The 18,177-nt window shown below is 38.1% G+C and overlaps 1 pseudogene; it reads left to right on the forward strand.

The window, feature by feature from the left end:
- The first annotated feature begins 1,082 nt into the window (after window positions 1-1,082).
- Window positions 1,083-1,633, forward strand: LOC110295320 (chromobox protein homolog 3 pseudogene; annotated as a pseudogene).
- Window positions 1,634-18,177: the final 16,544 nt, after the last annotated feature.

An 18,177-nucleotide genomic window follows, 5' to 3' on the forward strand; every position in this document is an offset into this window, starting at 1 on the left:
CTGAGCCCAAACTGGATTAGAGATTTGATTCTTCAGTTTATCTGCCTCGCTTGAGCAGATCAAAAAGCTCTTTTATCCTCATTACTCAATAAAGCTCATAATACCAGCCTCTTAGAATTCTTGAGAGGAATAAAGAAGGAAGGTGCAAGGTATAGTCTGAAGCGAGAGTTTACTAGACATTCTCCCCCACCCAGTTCTAGGCTGGATTTTATTACATCCTGGATAAGTACAGCACAACCAGTCAGAGATAAATACATCCTGCTTGCCTACAAAGCAAGCAAATGTGCTTCTCTCTGTCTGCATTTCCTCTGTTATTTTGTTTGCAGTTTTGTGGTCTCTGCAATTCTGTGCTTCGGCCTTAAATGCTGAGATGACAGAAGGCAAGTAACAGGGTCTAGATAAGTAATTCTTCCTGCCACCTTCTGAGAGTTCTTTTCTCCACCCATCATTTGGTCATCTGGGCGTTTTTACAATATCCACCGAGCATTATCATGTACCTTGTACAATTCAGAACCTGTTAAGTCCACCTGGGATTTGATGTTCAAGAAATTGAAAGAAAAGGGGGGCAGAGTTCTGATGGTGTCTAAAGCACTTTTCATATATACACTGTGGCACAGTGTCTGGAAGTTGGACATTGATGCTTTTGTCAATACGGTAAGCACTTTTCATATATACACTGTGGCACAGTGTCTGGAAGTTGGACATTGATGCTTTTGTCAATACGGTAAGCACTTTTCACATATACACTGTGGTACAGTGTCTGGAAGTTGGACATTGATGCTTTTGTCAATACTGCAAGCTATGTCTATCAAGAAATAGCTCAAATTTTAAAAAAGAGTTCAACTTTGATACCTAAACCCAGATTGTCTCCTACAAGCTGTGTGACTTTAAGCAACTGCTTAACCCTACTCGACTCACTTTCCTCATCTGCAAAACTTTCTTCATCTACAAAACCAACATTATTTGTCTCAAGAGTCAGTCAGAAGTAAAGATCAGATGAAATCAAACCAAGGCTAGGGCAGGCTCCACAGCCATGAGCATCTGAGAAGTGAACTCTTCAAGTCTTCGATTAAATTTTAAAAATGGCCTTCAGTAAAACTACATTGCAAAAAAAATGGGAAAGAAACAAAATAAAAAGAGTAAAAAAGCTGAAGAGGCAGAGCCTGAAGAATTTGTGATAGAAAAAGTACTGGACCATCATGTAGTGGATGGGAAGGTGGAGTATTTCCTGAAGTGGATGGGGTTCACAGATGCTGATTTTACTTGGGAACCAGAAGAAAATTTAGATTGTCCAGAATTAACTGAAGCATTTCTTAATCCTCAAGAAGCAGGTAAGGAAAAAGATGGTACAAAAAGGAAATCTTTATCTGACAGTGAATCTGATGATAGCAAATTGAAGAAGAGAGATGCTGCTGACAAACCAAGGGGCTTTGCCAGAGGTCTTGATCCTGAATGAATAGTTGGTGCCACAGACAGCAGTGGAGAATTAATGTTTCTCATGAAATGGAAGGACTCGGATGAGGCTGACTTGGTGCTGGCAAAGGAGGCGAATATGAAGCGTCCTCAGATTGTCACTGTCTTCTACGAAGAGAGGCTGACTTGGCATTCTTGTCCCGAAGATAAAGCACAATAATTGTTTGCATTTATATATATAAAATCTGGAACTTGGGTTTTGAATTACTAGTGTGAAAAAATAGCATTCTAATGAAAATCAAGTTTGATAATGCTGGTTTTGAAAGTATTGACAGTAGTTGGGATATTTTTTGGTTTTTGTTCTGCATCAAAAGGCCCTGATTCCTTTGAGCACGTAAGAACTTTCTGTAGTTGCTTCCTTTAACAATGGAATATCTGATACCATGTTGTACTTCCTCAGCTTTAAAGAACAGCTTTTCTTTTTTTAATATTTTTTATTACGTATTTTCCTCAATTACATTTCCAATGCTATCCCAAAAGTCCCCCATACCCTCCCCCCCAATCCCCTACCCACCCATTCCCATTTTTTGGCCCTGGCGTTCCCCTGTACTGGGGCATATAAAGTTTGCATGTCCAATGGGCCTCTCTTTCCAGTGATGGCCGACCAGGCCATCTTTTGATACATATGCAACTAGAGTCAAGAGCTCCGGGGTACTGGTTAGTTCAGAATGTTAGAACAGCTTTTCTTTTTTTTTTAATTTTTAATATTTTTTATTACATATTTTCCTCAATTACATTTCCAATGCTATCCCAAAAGTCCCCCATAGCACCCCCCACTTCCCTACCCACCCATTCCCATTCTTTTGGCCCTGGCATTCCCCTATATTGGGGCATATAAAGTTTGCAAGTCCAATGGGCCTCTCTTTCCAGTGGTGGCCAACTAGGCCATCTTTCGATACATATGCAGCTAGAGACAAGAGCTCCGGGGTACTGGTTAGTTCATCATGTTGTTCCAACTATAGGGTTGCAGATCCCTTTAGCTCCTTGGGTACTTTCTCTAACTTCTCCATTGGGAGCCCTGTGATACATCCAATAGCTGACTGTGAGCATCCACTCCTGTGTTTGCTAGGCCCCGGCATCGTCTCACAAGAGACAGCTATATTTGGGTCCTTTCAGCAAAATCTTGCTAGTGTATGCAATGGTGTCAGCGTTTGGAAGCTGATTATGGGATGGATCCCTGGATATTGCAGTCTCTAGATGGTCCATCCTTTCATCACAGCTCCAAACTTTGTCTCTGTAACTCCTTCCATGGGTGTTTTGTTCCCAATTCTAAGAAGGGGCACAGTGTCCACATTTTGGTCTTCATTCTTCTTGAGTTTCATGTGTTTAGCAAATTGTATCTTATATCTTGGGTATCCTAAGTTTTGGGCTAATATCCACTTATCAGTGAATACATATTGTGTGAGTTCCTTTGTGATTGTGTTACCTCACTCAAGATGATGCCCTCCAGGTCCATCCATTTGGCTAGGAATTTCATAAATTCATTCTTTTTAATAGCTGAGTAGTACTCCATTGTGTAAATGTACCGTAATTTCTGTATCCATTCCTCTGTTGAGGGACATCTGGGTTCCAGCTTCTGGCTATTATAAATAGGGCTGCTATGAACATAGTGGAGCATGTGTCCTTCTTACCGGTTGGAACATCTTCTGGATATATGCCCAGGAGAGGTATTGCTGGATCCTCCGGTAGTACTATTAGAACAGCTTTTCTTAAACGCTGGGGAAATTTTACAGTTACTACTCAAGTCAGAACTTATTTTTAACTGAGACAGGGAAGGACCATTTTGGGTTTTTTGTTTGTTTGTTTGTATGTGGTGTATGCATAAAACACTTAACTTGTTTGTTTTGTTTTGTTTTTAATACTCAAAAGAACTGAAGATGAAAATACAAGTTGATGAGATTCCCTCATTGTGAACATTTTCCTGAAACCATAACCTTTCAGATTAAGCAGGTTCTGCAATTTATTGGGTAGTTTAAAGGCAACCACATCAGAATTGATATATTATCATGTAAATACAGTGGTTTATTTACAGAATGTTGTACAGTTTCCCTTCAGAAAATGGAATTAGACTAAGTAATAGTGTGATTTAATAATAAGACTTGGGCCAGTGTGGTGGCGCATGCCTTTAATCCCAGTACTCTAGAGGCAGATAGAGCTCTGACTTAAGAAGTCAGCTGGTCTACAGAGGCAGGTCCAGGTCAGCCAGTCTGTGTAAAGGTTCCTCTGGTGAACCATTCCTTTGTAGAAAGTTAAAGTCTCTACTAAAAGGTTATGATTCATGGAATCTGTTTGATGTGGAAATAGAATTGTGGTTGGAGCTGACGTTGACAATTTAAGACCTGCTGACTAAGTGAGTGAACAAAATTTGCTAATATCAATTAATGACCTGCATACTCTTTCTTTACCATGACTCATTCCTTACTGGTAGGATCAGTCTTTTCAGTATTTGGGTTCTGGTTCAATGAGCCAGAAAAGTAACTTTGCAGTATCAGAATGCCATCCAACTGTATATTTACTTTATTGTAAATAATGGTGAACAGTGGTCAATAAAGAGTTTTATATGCCTTTAAAAACATAAATAAAATAAAAACCAAGGCTAGAAACATAGAAAAGACAATAAACAAAATGCAATACTAATGTTCATTTATATTTGAATATGAATATCAATATAAATTTTATACTTATGACTAAAAATCTCTAAAAGCTGGAATGAAAGCTTTGAATTTTTTGTTTTTATTATAAGGCTTTATATATAGGGCTATCTAAAGATTTCAATTTTCATTGTATTGTCCTTTGACTACAATTTGTTTAAATGAATAAAAAAGAGTTCCATCCATCTTCCAAAAAGAAAAACAAAAGCTTATTATATTTGGCATTATAATCATATTCTATCTTCCTGGCTATATTTTTTCACCAATAGTTAGCCTTAGTTGATTTGCTTTACTCTCAGCATTATGCAATCAACTCATTCAGTCACAGATTCTTCTTTCAATGGAGAAGTCTGCCTGTCAGTCTATATCCATCACTGGCAAACCAACATTTAAATTGAACCTTCTGTCTCTCCCCACACCTGCGCCTGACCCCTATTCCCCTCCCTTTCCTCTTTCCCACCTAGATCCCTTCCTTCTTCTGCCTCCCATAACTATTTTGTTCTCCATTCTAAGTGTGACTTAAGCATCCTCACTTGGTCCTTCCTTCTTGTTTAACCTCTTTGGACCTGTGTAGGTATACCTTGGTATTCTGTACTTTTTGGCTAATATCCACTTATCAGTGAGTACATACCATGCATGTCCATTTGGGTCTGGGTTATCTCACTTAGTGTGGGGTTTTTTTAAGATTTATTTATTTATTATATGTAAGTACACTGTAGCTGTCTTCAGACACTCCAGAAGAGGGAGTCAGATCTCGTTACAGATGGTTGTGAGCCACCATGTGGTTGCTGAGATTTGAACTCAGGACCTTTGGAAGAGCAGTCGGGTGCTCTTACCTGCTGAGCCATCTCACCAGTGTTATCTCACTTAGGATGATATTTTCTAGTTCTATCCATTTGCCTGAAAAGTTCATGATGCCCTTGTTTTTAATAGCTGAGTAGTATTTCATTGTGTAAATGAACCATATTTTCTGTATCCATTCTTCAATTGAAGCACATCTGGGTTGCTTCCAATTTCTGCATATTATGAATAAAGCTGCTATAAACACATGCCTTTGTGGTATGGTAGGGCATCTTTTGGGTATATGCCCAGAAATCGAATAGCTGGATCTTCAGGTAGAACTATTTCCAATTTTCTAAAAAAAAAAAAAAAAAAAAAAAATGCCAGATTGATTTCCAGAGTGTCCTTTGCCTTACAGAAGCTTTTCCGTTTCAAGAGTTCCAATGTATCAATTGTTGATCTTAGAGCCTGAGCCACTGGTGTTCTGTTCAGTAAATTTTCTCCTGTACCAATGTGTTCAAGACTATTTCCCACTTTCTCTTCTATTAGATTCAATGTATCCAGTTTTATGTTGAGATCCTTGATCAAATTGGACTTGAACTTGGTGCAGGATGATAAAATGGATCAATTTGCATTCATCTACATGCAGAACACCAGTTAGACCATCACTTGTTGAAGAGACTGCACCACCAAAGAGCATACATGGACTGGTCTGAGGCCCAGCACATATGTAGCACAGGACTGCTTTGTCTGGCCTCAGTGGGAGATGATTCACTTAATCCTGTAGAGACTTGATGCTCCGGGGGATGGGGGAGATACCCATGATGGGACTACCCTCTCAGAGGGGAAGGGGAGTAAGGGGAAGAACTCTGCTAGAGGGCACTGGGAGGGGCAGCATTTGGGCTATACATAAATAAAATAATAAAAAATAAAACTCACTGAAATTTTTTTCTACCTTCTGCAAGAATGCTTCTGTGATTAAGCCTATGTTGAATGCATATCCATTTGCATTACTGGTGAGTTTTCACTATGTCAGACCCTTCTCTAAGAGCACACTGTGTTCACTCCTATTTGGATCTTTCAGTTTTACAGGTAAGAAATAGTATGGGGGAAAAAAACTTGTCTTAGACACACAGCTAGAGACCAATGAACCTCTCCCATCAAAGTCAACAGATAGATCCTAGAGCCCACATCCTCCTCAGCAATTCATGTACTGCTTCATTTACATAGTTTTTCCCAAAATATCCCATATCAGTTCATGTTTCAATGTCACATGCTGTGTCTTCAATTTGACTGTAACATTTGGGAGAGGAAGTGTCCATCCCCTTCATTAAACCTAATATGTGGTCTACACATCATGAATGTGTAGACCTTTAGCAAACTCAGCAGCTTTCTCACCACAACAGTTATGTTGATTAACATCTCCACTTTCTTATAAAAGAATCTTCTGGACAAAGAAAAAGCCAAATACCATTTCTAGTGTAAAGCTGATTCTGTCAGCAGGCATAGTCAATAGGGGAAAAGCAGAAGCCATTCCACATTGGTACATGAGTCAATGTTCATTTTTCCCAAAAGTACATCTATATGGCCTTGCTATAGCAGCAAGAGTGCATAATAATTTATGAGTTACAATATAACACACCAAGCAAGGAGACATTTTACTTTACAAGTTGTACCTATTATACATAATTCTTTCATAAACCTCCTTATTTATAAAGGAATGATGCCAAACTTGTTCACTTTGAAGTTTTCAATAGGTTCCTTTTAAATCTACCATGTCAAGAAAGGCAAAGAAGGCCAATGAGATCAATCTAACTGATATGTTTAAAGCATCTTCTATGTAAGAAATTAGTGTGAAATACAAAGCCTTTTCATGGAGGTGTTTCCACTTAAACTCATTTAATTGTTTGTCAAAAAATTATAACGTGGGTTAACAAGATTGCTCAGCACTAAAGGTAGATGCTGTCAAGCCTTAAAGATTAAGTTCAATACCCAGAACCCAAATGTTTGAGAAAATCAACTCCCATATGTGTGCCTCGAACCTATGTTTGTGTGCTATACAGCACATGCACACATACACAAACACACAAATAATAATAAATAATAATAATAAATGTTAAATTTTTGTTAATTAAATAAAACTGGCTAAGATGATAATCTCTTTAGTGATGCAGTGAGTTTATTGTAGTTACTTTTAGGAGCACATGTAAAGGGTTGTTTGCTGGGGGCATAAAAGAATCAGAACGGTTACATTGTGAAACTCAACATAGACCAGTCAGGACTCACAGTTGGACAGACTTAAAAAAAAAAAACTCATAATAGCTAGTAGCCGCTGCCCAGCTTTTGTATGTAGACTTTTAACATAGTCTTTAATGAACCCTTGTATTTCATTTTGTCTACAGTGGTATCTCATGCTTTTACTTATTAGTTCTTTAAGCATTACATAAAATGAATTGTGAGTGTTTTGACTCACCCTCTTCCAACTCTTCTCAGATTGACTGATAAATGGGATATCAGTATCACACCCCTCCTTCCAAGGCTTGGGAATCTAAGCAGAAGAAGCAGAGAAATTGTAAGAACTAAATATGGTAGAGGACTCCAGAGAAACAGTATTTTCAAGACATAAGAGGTTTGAAGCACATGTAAACTCCATTTAGGTTGATGTTGGCTGTATGCTCTCTGTAAAATTTCTTTATTGTATGAAAGTATGCCCCTTGAACCAATAGTCTCTCCAGGACTTTTTTTTTCTTCAGAAACAACAGTAGCTCAATCTCTGGGTGCAACAACTAAAATCCTAATCTTGCAAGCCTTAATAATTCTAAATCCTCTGGTGGCAAATCCTGATGAATCCACCATTGAAACCAGGAGACATCTTGTCCTCACTATATCCCTATCCAAAAGGCTCTAGGACTTTTAGCATGAAGGGATGTTGGGTTTTCTTAAAGGCCTTTTCTCCATATGAGCTATCATTTGGTTTTTGCCTTTCAGTCTGACTATATGGTACACTATCATGCCTGCTTTATTATGGTATATGAGCTTTTTGAGGTGCTTTTGTATTCAGTTTCCAATTATTTATTAAGGATTTCTACATCTATGCTTCTAAATAAAATTGGTGGAGGAGGACACAACATCTGTCCAAACACTGAGAGTTACTGGGACCAGCAGGACCCAGGCACAGAGGAACTCTGCCAGACCAGTAGCACTGGTTTTTTCCTGTATGTTTGGCCCAGTGCCCTGTGCAGGCCTTGGATGCAAACTCTGCAACAAGTCTCTCGACACCTAGAGGAAGATTCACTCCCAGGTGCTCTAACATGCCCAGAATCACAGGATCACAGGATCCCAGAGTCACAGGATTACAGAGACAGCTTGACTCTGAGGAGTTCTGACACAACCAGGATCACAGGCAGGACAGGCTCTAGTAAGATATAGCCAGGGGCCGGGCATGGTGGCGAACGCCTGTAATCCCAGCACTCGGGAGGCAGAGGCAGGCGGATTTCTGAGTTCGAGGCCAGCCTGGTCTACAAAGTGAGCTCTAGGACATCCAGGGCTATACAGAGAAACCCTGTCTCGAAAAAACAAAACAAAAAAAAGAAGTTAAAAAAAAAAAAGATATAGCCAGGGAAGGTAGCACTACAGATAACCAGATGGCAGGAGACAAGCATAAGAACATGAGCAACAGAAACCAAGGTTACTTGGTATCATCAGAACCCAGTTCTCTAACCATTGCAAGTCCTGGATACACAATCACACTGGAAAAGAAAGATTCAGATCTAAAATCACTTCTCATGATGACGATAGACGACTTTATTTTTTTTTTTTTTTGCATGAAACTATATATATTTTTTTTCTGAAAGAGCAGAGTGCTCTCTTTTTTTTTTTTTTACTATTTTTTATTAAGTATTTTCCTCAATTACATTTCCAATGCTATCCCAAAAGTCCCCCATACCCTCCCCCCAACTCCCTTACCCACCCATTCCCATTTGGAGGCTGGGTCTAGAGCTTGAGCCCTCTGGAAGACCAGAGTGCTCTCTCTTTTTTTTTTTTTTTTTTTTTTTTTTTTTACTAATTTTTTTTAATTACATATTTTCCTCAATTACATTTCCAATGCTATCCCAAACCATCCATTCCCACTTTTTGGCCCTGGCGTTCCCCTGTACTGGGGCATATAAAGTTTGCGTGTCCAATGGGCCTCTCTTTCCAGTGATGGCCTACTAGGCCATCTTTTGATACATATGCAGCTAGAGTCAAGAGCTCTGGGGTACTGGTTAGTTCATAATGTTGTTGCACCTACAGGGTTGCAGATCTCTTTAGCTCCTTGGATACTTTCTCTAGCTCCTCCATTGGGGCCCTGTGATCCATCCAATAGTTGACTGTGAGCATCCACTTATGTATTTGCTAGGCCCCGGCCTAGTCTCACAAGAGACAGCTATATCAGGGTCCTTTCAGCGAAATCTTGCTAGTGTATGCAATGGTGTCATCATTTGGAGGCTAATTATGGGATGGATCCCCGGATATGGCAGTCTCTAGATGGTCCATCCTTTTGTCTCAGCTCCAAACTTTGTCTCTGTATCTCCTCCCATGGGTGATTGTTTCCAATGATAGACGACTTTAAAAAGTATATAAATAATTCCCTTAAAGAAATACAGAAGAACAGAGGTAAACAGCTAGAAGACCTTAATGAGGAAACACACATAGCCCTTAAAAAATTATAGGAAAACACAATCAAACAGGCAAAGGAAATGAACAAAATCATCCAAGATCTAAAATTGGAAATAGAAACAATAAAGAAATCACAGGAGGACACAACCCTGGAGTTAGAAAACCTAGGAAAGAGATCAGGAGTCATAGATGCAAGCATCATCAACAGAATACAAGAGATAGAAGAGAGAATCTCAGGTGCAGTAGAAAACACTGAGACTACAGTCAAAGAAAATGTGAATAGCAAGAAGCTCCTAACCCAAAACATCCAGGAAATCCAGGACACAATGAGAAGAACAAACCTAAGGATAATAGGTATAGAAGAGAGTGAAGATTCCCAACTTACAGGGCCAATAAATATCTTCAACAAAATTATAGAAGAAAACTTCTCTAACCTAAAGAAAGAGATGCCCATGAACATACATGAAGCTTGCAGAACTCCAAATAGGCTGGACCAGAAAAGAAATTCCTCCTGTCACAAAATAGCCAAAACACCAAATGCACTAAACAAAAAAAGAATATTAAAAGCAGTAAGGGAAAAAGGTCAAGTAACATATAAAGGCAGACCTATCAGAATCACTCCTGACTTCTCTCCAGAGACTAAGAAAGCCAGAAGATCCTGGGCAGATGTCACACAGACCCTAAGAGGACACAAATGCCAGCCCAGGCTACTAAAAGCCAGCAAAATTCTCAATTATCATAGATGGAGAAACCAAGATATTCCATGACAAAACCAAATTTACACATATCTTTCCACAAATTCAGCCCTAGAAAGGATAATAGATGGAAAACACCAACACAAGGAGTGAAACTATACCCTAGAAGAAGCAAGAAAGTAATCTTTCAACAAACCCACACAAACATAATTCCACCTCTAGCAACAAAAATAACACGAAAGAACAACCACTTTTCCTTAATATCTCTTAATATGAGAATTAATGAAAAAATGTTCAGCATCCTTAATCATCAGGGAAATGCAAATCAAAACAACCCTGAGATTCCACCTCACACTGGTCAGAATGACTAAGATAAAAAATTCAGATGACAGCAGATGCTGGCGAGGATGTGGAGAAAGAGGAACACTCCTCCATTGTTGGTGGGATTGCAAACTTGTACAACCACTCTGGAAATCAGTCTGGTGGTTCCTCAGAAAATTGGACATAGTATTACCAGAGGATCCCGCAATACCTCTCCTGAGCATATATCCAGAAGATGTTCCATCCGGTAAGAAGGGCACATGCTCCACTATGTTCATAGCAGCCTTATTTATAATAGCCAGAAGCTGGAAAAAACCCAGATTCCCCTCAACAGAGGAATGGATACAGAAAATGTGGTACATTTACACAATGGAGTACTACTCAGCTATTAAAAAGAATGAATTTATGAAATTCCTAGGCAAATGGATGGACCTAGAGGACATCATCCTGAGTGAGGTAACCCAATCACAAAAGAACTCACACAATATTTACTCACTGATAAGTGGATATTAACCCAGAAACTTAGAATACCCAAGATATAAGATACAATTTGTGAAACACATGAAACTCAAGAAGAACGAAGACCAAAGTGTGGACATTTTGCCCCTTCTTAGAATTGGGAACAAAACACCCATGGAAGGAGTTCCAGAGACAAAGTTTGGAGCTGAGACAAAAGGATGGACCATCTAGAGACTGCCATATCCAGGGATCCATCCCATAATCAGCCTCCAAACGCTGACACCATTGCATAAACTAGCAAGATTTCGCTGAAAGGACCCTGATATAGCTGTCTCTTGTGAGACTATGCCCGGGCCTAGCAAACACAGAAGTGGATGCTCACAGTCAGCTATTGGATGGATTCAGGGTCCCCAATGGAGGAGCTAGAGAAAGTACCCAAGGAGCTAAAGGGATCTGCAACCCTATAGGTGGAACAACAATATGAACTAACCAGTACCCCCACCCCTCCGGAGCTTGTGGCTCTAGCTGCATATGTATCAGAAGATGGCCTAGTCAGCCATCAGTGGAAAGAGAGGCCCATTGGTTGGACAAACGTTATATGTCTCAGTACAGGGGAATGCCAGGGCCAAGAAGTGGGAGTGGGTGGGTGGGGGAGTATGTGGGGGACTTTTGGGATAGCATTGGAAATGTAAATGAAATAAATACCTAATTTAAAAAAGAACATTAATACTACCAACATATTCTAATCGATTAAAATTCAAAAATGTGAGGAATTAGAAGTTTGTTGGCTGTCATCCAGTGTTTTCTCTAATTTGGTAATTGGAGAAATATGTCCAATACTGTACAATCTATATACACTCTGCTTGTTTGTACATGACAGTGTCTTGCTGTGTATTACATAATGGTCTTGAAATCATGCTTCTCCTATCTCAGCCTCTCTATTAGTAGGATTCTTTATTTGATTGTTTATACTATGGTTTTCAGAACAGCTTACATATTTCAAAATTATTTATACAGACAAAAGAAACATAGACAATTAATTTGGGGGTGGCTTGTAAAAGAACAAAAAATAGTTAGACTGAATGTTTTGCTTGATATTTATTATTATTGTATCAATTTTGAAGACGAGGACCTTATAAGTTACTCTTTTTCTGAGATGAATGCTTTTCAAAATCATCACATCCAATGAACTAGAATCTTATCCTCACCTAATGTCTGTGATACCCTCCTAGCAGAATTGTTCATTGAAACAGTTGGTAAATGACTTCATGGATAGACCGTCTTAATACACACACCATTTCTTTTTTTAATTAGGTATTTTCTTCATTTACATTTCAAATGCTATCCCAAAAGTCCCCATACCCTCCCCCACACACACTCCCCTACCCACATACTCCCACTTCTTGGCCCTGGTGTTCCCCTGTACTAAGGCATATAAAGTTTGCAAGATCAAGGGGCCTTTCTTCCCAATGATGGCCGACTATGCTATCTTTTGCTACATATGCATCTAGAGACACGAGCTCTGGGGGGTACTGTTTAGTTCATATTGTTGTTCCACCTATAGGGTGACAGTCCCCTTTAGCTCCTTCGTTACTTTCTCTAGCTCCTCCATTGGGGACCCTGTGTTCCAACACACACCATTTCTTAAATGAATGTAACCTGTTCCCTGTGGGCTAAGAATGAAGACAATCACTCAAGTCAAATAGTTTTGACCATAGCAGAAAATCTGTATCCAAATAACTGTGCCTACAATTCATTCATTGGTGCAGCAGAACTGTCAACTCTTAGCTTAGCTACTATGGAGGTAAAATCCTTTGGTGATGTGAGGGACATTGAAGTACAGCCTTATTACAATGAACTCCAATGTCTAAAAATTGTTCTTGTTTTGGATTTGTGTCACAGTAAGAGCCAAGATTTAAGCTGTACTAAAATCAAAACAAACAAACAAAAAGACTTTATTTATATTCATTTAATAACATGTCCATCATTTTTATGATTGGTATATATATATATATATATATATATATATATATTGATGAATATAATAAAAAAGAAAGAAAATTGGCCTATAATTTTCTTTCTTTGTTGAGTCTTTGTGAGGTTTGGGTATCAGAGTAACTGTGGTCTCATACAAAGAATTAGGCAATTTTCCTTCTGTTCCTATTTTGCAGAAAAATTTGAGGAGTATTGGTATTAATTCTTCTTTGAAAGTACAGTAAGTTCATCTGGCCCTGGGCTTTTTTAATTTGGGATATTATAATTACTGTTTCTATTCCACTAGAGGCTATAAATCTGTTTAAATTGCTTGTATGATCTTGATTTAAATTTGGTAGGTTGTATATATATCAATAAATTTACCCATTTCTTTTAGGTATTCCAATTTAGTGGAGTAGAGATCGTTAAATTATGATTCTCTGAGTGGTCTCTTCAGTGTCTGTTGTCACTTTCATCTCTAATTTTTATTAATTTGGATCTTCTTTATGCTTTAAGTGAATTTAGCTAAGAGTTTGTCAATTTTATTGATCTTCCCAAAGAATCAACTCTTTGTTTCATTGATTCTTTGTAGTTTATGTTTGTTTATATTTTATTGATTTTGGCCCTGAATTTTATTTCTTGCCATCAACTTTTTTTGGATTTCTTGGTTTTGTTCTAGAGTTTTCATGTATGCCATTAACTTGCTAATATCAGATCTCTTCAGTTTGGAGGGTTTTGTTTGTTTGTTCCTTTAATGTAGGCACTTGGTACAATGTACTGACGCTTTAATCCAATTCTAAAGACTTTTTTTCTTTCTTTCTTTCTTTCTTTCTTTCTTTCTTTTCTTTTCTTTTCTTTCTTTTTGTCTCTCTCTTTCTTTCTTCCTTCCTTCCTTCCTTTCTTTCCTTCTTTCCTTCCTTCCTTCCTTTCTTTTTTTCTTTGGTTTTTCAAGACAGGGCTTCTCTGTTTAGCCCTGGCTGTCCTGGAACTATGTAGACTAGGCTTGCCTCCAACTAACAGAGATCCATCATCTCTGCCTCCTGAGTGCTGGGATTAAAGGCATGTGCCACTACTTCCCAGAATAAATCTAAAAAGGTCTTAATTTCCTTCTTGATTTCTGTTTTGACACATTCTTCATTCATTTATAAGTTGTTCCGTTTTTAATTTTTTGTAAACTTTTCTTTTATTTTTTGTTGTTTCTTTTGTTAATATCCAGCTATAATACATGGTAATCAGATAAGATGCAGAAAGTTGTTTCAGTTTTCTTGTGTCTGTTGAAGTTTTGTGTCTAAGCATGTGGTCAGTTTTGGAGAAAGTTCCATGAGATGCAGAGAAGAAGGTATAGTCTTTTGTCTTTGCATCCTTTTGACTTATGGTGTCATTTATCTCCAGCATGTCTCTAGTCATTGTCTGGATGACCTGTCTATTGGTGAGTGTGGAGTATTGAAGTCACACATTATCACTGTTTGGGGTTAACATGTGATTTTAGCTACAGCAGTGCTTTTTTAATATAAATTTGGGTGCCCTCGGTTTGTGCATAAATGTGTAGAGTTGCAATATACTGTAGATTTTTCCTTGATAAACATGTAATGTCCTTCCTTATCTCTTCTGATTAGTTTTGGTTTGAAGTCTATTTTGTCAGACACTAAAATAACTACACCAGCTTGTTTGGAATGCCCTTTTTCATCCTTTTACCCCAAGGTGATGTCTACCCATGATGTTAAGAGATCTTTCTTGGATACAGCTAAAGGATGAATCCTATTTTCAAATCCAGTCTCTTAGCCTGTGCCTCTTTATTGGAGAACAAAAACATTTAAATGTTGAGAGTTGTCAATGAGCAGTTTTTCTGGTCTTCGATTATTTATTCCTTGTGTTTTCTTAGATGTGGTTAGCATCTTCAGGTTGAAATTTACCTTCAAGCAGCTTCTGAAAGGCTAGATTTACACAATAGATGCATAAATTTGATTTTTATCATGGACTGGTTTTCTCTACCTCTTGTGATTGAAAGTTTTCCTGCGTATAGTTGTCTGGGCTGGCATCTGTGATCACTTAGAGTCTGCAGGACGTCTGTCTTCTACCTTTTAGAGACTCCATGGAGAAGTCAGGTGTAACTCTATTAGGTCTGCCTTTACATTACTTGAACTTTTTCCCTTTTAGCTTTAAACATTCATTATTCGTTCCATATACTTAGTGTTTTGGTTGTGTGTCATGGGGAATTTCTTTTCTAGTCCAGTTTACTTGGTGTTCTACTTGTACCTTATTAGACACTTCCTTCTTTAGCTTAAGGAAATTTTCTTCTATGATTTTGCTGAAAATATTTTGTGTGTCTTCAACTTGGGATTCTTCTCCTTCCTCTCTTCTTATTATTTGTAGACTTCATCTTCTCGAGCTTTCCCAGATTTCCTGGATGGTTTTGGCCTGGCTTTTTTTTTTTTTTTTCTTTTTGTAGTTAATGTCTTCTTTGACTGAAGACTCCATTTCATCCATTTTATAGCAAATGCCTGAGTTTCTCTCTTCAATTCTTTGTACTCTGTTAGTGAGGATTACTTCAAAGGTTTGTGTTTGACTTCTTAGGTTTTTCATTTCAGGTTTTACCTCAGTTTGGGTTTTCTTTAGTGATTCTATTTCTACTTTCATGTCTTGAGTTGTACTCATTACCTCAATCCAGTGTTTATGTTTTCACAGCCCTCATTAAGAGATTTTTTTCATAGCTTTTTCAAGGTCCTTGAACATATTCTTATATTGCCCTTTTGAAGTATTTATCTTGTGCTCCCACTACATTGACCTCCTTAAAACCTACTGTGGTAGAATCTCTGGGTTCTGGTAGAGATATATTGCCTTGGGTGTTAATGATTGTGTTTTTCCAATGGTGTCTAGGTATCTGGGTTTGAGATTATTATAACTTTAGGTGTTGGTATCTGGTATTGTCTTTGTGGGTGGGTGTTCCATTTGTTAGTCGCCATTGCCCCCTCTGGATCTTATGAATATGTGGTGGCTGTGGGTTGCCTTGTAGGGAGTGTTTCTGAGAGTGAGAACATACCTACAAGTGGTTTGCTTCAGGGCGTGGGATAAGACTGGGGAAATTTGCAATGGAAGACAGCAAGCAGTTTAAAGATTACCTCCCTGATTCACAGGCTAGTGTGGTCAGTGGGTCCCAGGTAGAGTGCCTCCAGGTACTTACTGGCAGCTGACACAAAATGATGGAGTGAGGGGGGAAGGTTGTACAAGTTCTGCAGAGTCTCTAGAGAAAGATAAGCTTTTTATTGATTTCTTCTTTGACCCAATAATCAGTAGTGTAATTTTGCTCTCCATGAGTTTTAAATCTTCTAGATAGTGTTGTGATATTGACTTCAAGCTTTATTGCATTGTGGTCAGATTTAAATACATGTAATTTTCTCAATTTTTCTGTATTTGTTGAATTTATGTCCCAATATGTGGTCTATTTCAGAGAATTTTCATGGGATGGAGAGTAGATACGAGGTTTTTGATATTTGTCTAGTATATTCTATAGATATCTGCTGAGCCCATTTGAGAAATGAGGTCAGTTAATTTTAACTTTTATTTTTTTGTTCAGATGATCTGTACATCAGACAGAGTCAGGCATTAAAATCACCTACTATTACCTGATTGGGATTCGTCTGTTGCTTCACAACCAGTAGGATGCTTTTGTGAAATTGGATGCACCAATTGGTTATATGTATGTTTAGGATTGTAATGCACTCTTCGTGAATTGTTCCTCAATCAAAATGAAGCATCCTTCTTTGTCTCTTCTGATTAATTTTAGCTTGAAGTCTATTTTATCAGGTATTAGGCTGGCAAAACCTATTTGTTTCCTAGCCCCATTTGCTCAGAATACTATTTTCAAATTTTTCACCCTAAGGTGGTGCCTATGCTTGAAGATAAAATTAATCTCCTGAAGACAATAAAATGATGGATTTCTGTTTCCTAACTTATTCGATTAACTTGATTTTATCTTTTGGTTGGGAAGTTGAGCCAAATAATATTTAAAGTTATTATTGAAAGATGTGTGTTGAGTACTATGACTTTGTAACTTTTTTCTGTTTGTGTACTTAGTCATACTTTGTATTTGCTTTATATGTTCACCTGTTTCTATAGTCTCTTCAGTATGCATAGTCCTTTTTTTTTCAGTTAAATATATTGCTTCCAGTACTCTCTGTAGGGCTGGCTTGATGCACATGAATTCCTTGTTTTATTTTGTTTGTCTTGAGTCTTGCTATGTATCCTTGGCTGACCTTGATGGCCTAGAACAGGCTGGCCTCCAACTCATAGAGATCTACCTGCCTCTGCCTCTCAAGTGCTGGAATTAAAGGTGTGCACCACCATGTCCAGGGTATACACATAAATTCTTGTAGCCTGTTTACATCATGGAAAGGTTTCCCTTCTCCTTCAACAATAGCAGACAGTTTTGCCCTGTAGAGTAGTCTGCATTAGCATCTGTGGTCTTTTAGTATTTGGAGGACTTGGCTTGAAATTCTTCTAATTTTAAAGTTTCTATTGAGAAGTGAACTGCTATTCTGGTGGCTTCATATGTGATTTGTAGCTTTTCTCCTAGCGCTTTCAATATTCTTTCTTTTTCTTTTCTTTTTTTTTTTTTTTTGTGTGTGTGTGTGTGTGTGTGGTTTTTCGAGACAGGGTTTCTCTGTATAGCTCTGGCTGTCCTGGAACTCACTTTGTAGACCAGACTGGCCTCAAACTCAGAAATCTGCCTGCCTCTGCCTCCCAACTGCTGGGATTAAAGGCATATGCCATTTCTTTTTCTATAGAATGATGTTTCGATTATTGTCATGAAGAGTTTTCTTTCTGATTGTTTGGTACTCTTAGTGCCGCATATATTTGGGTGTTTGTAACTTAGTGCAAGTTGGAATGTTTTGATTCCATCTTCACTTCAGTTTGATTTATTTTCAGTATTTCTACCTCTTTATTGAATCCAGTTTGTAAATCCTGAGTTGTATCCTACTAAAGTAGCAGGATACAAAATTAATACACAAAATTCAATAGCCTTCCTACATACAAATGACAATCAGAATGAGGAAAAATGAGGACACAAATCTTTCACAGAAGCCCCAAGACAGACAAATATCTTGAGGTAAGTCTAACCAAGTAAGTGAAAGACTTAGGTTATTTTATTCAACCTTGAGGGTTTT

Source organism: Mus caroli, unplaced genomic scaffold, assembly GCF_978045245.1.
Source record: "Mus caroli unplaced genomic scaffold, Mus_caroli_1 scaffold_4, whole genome shotgun sequence".
NCBI classification, from domain to species: domain Eukaryota; kingdom Metazoa; phylum Chordata; class Mammalia; order Rodentia; family Muridae; genus Mus; species Mus caroli.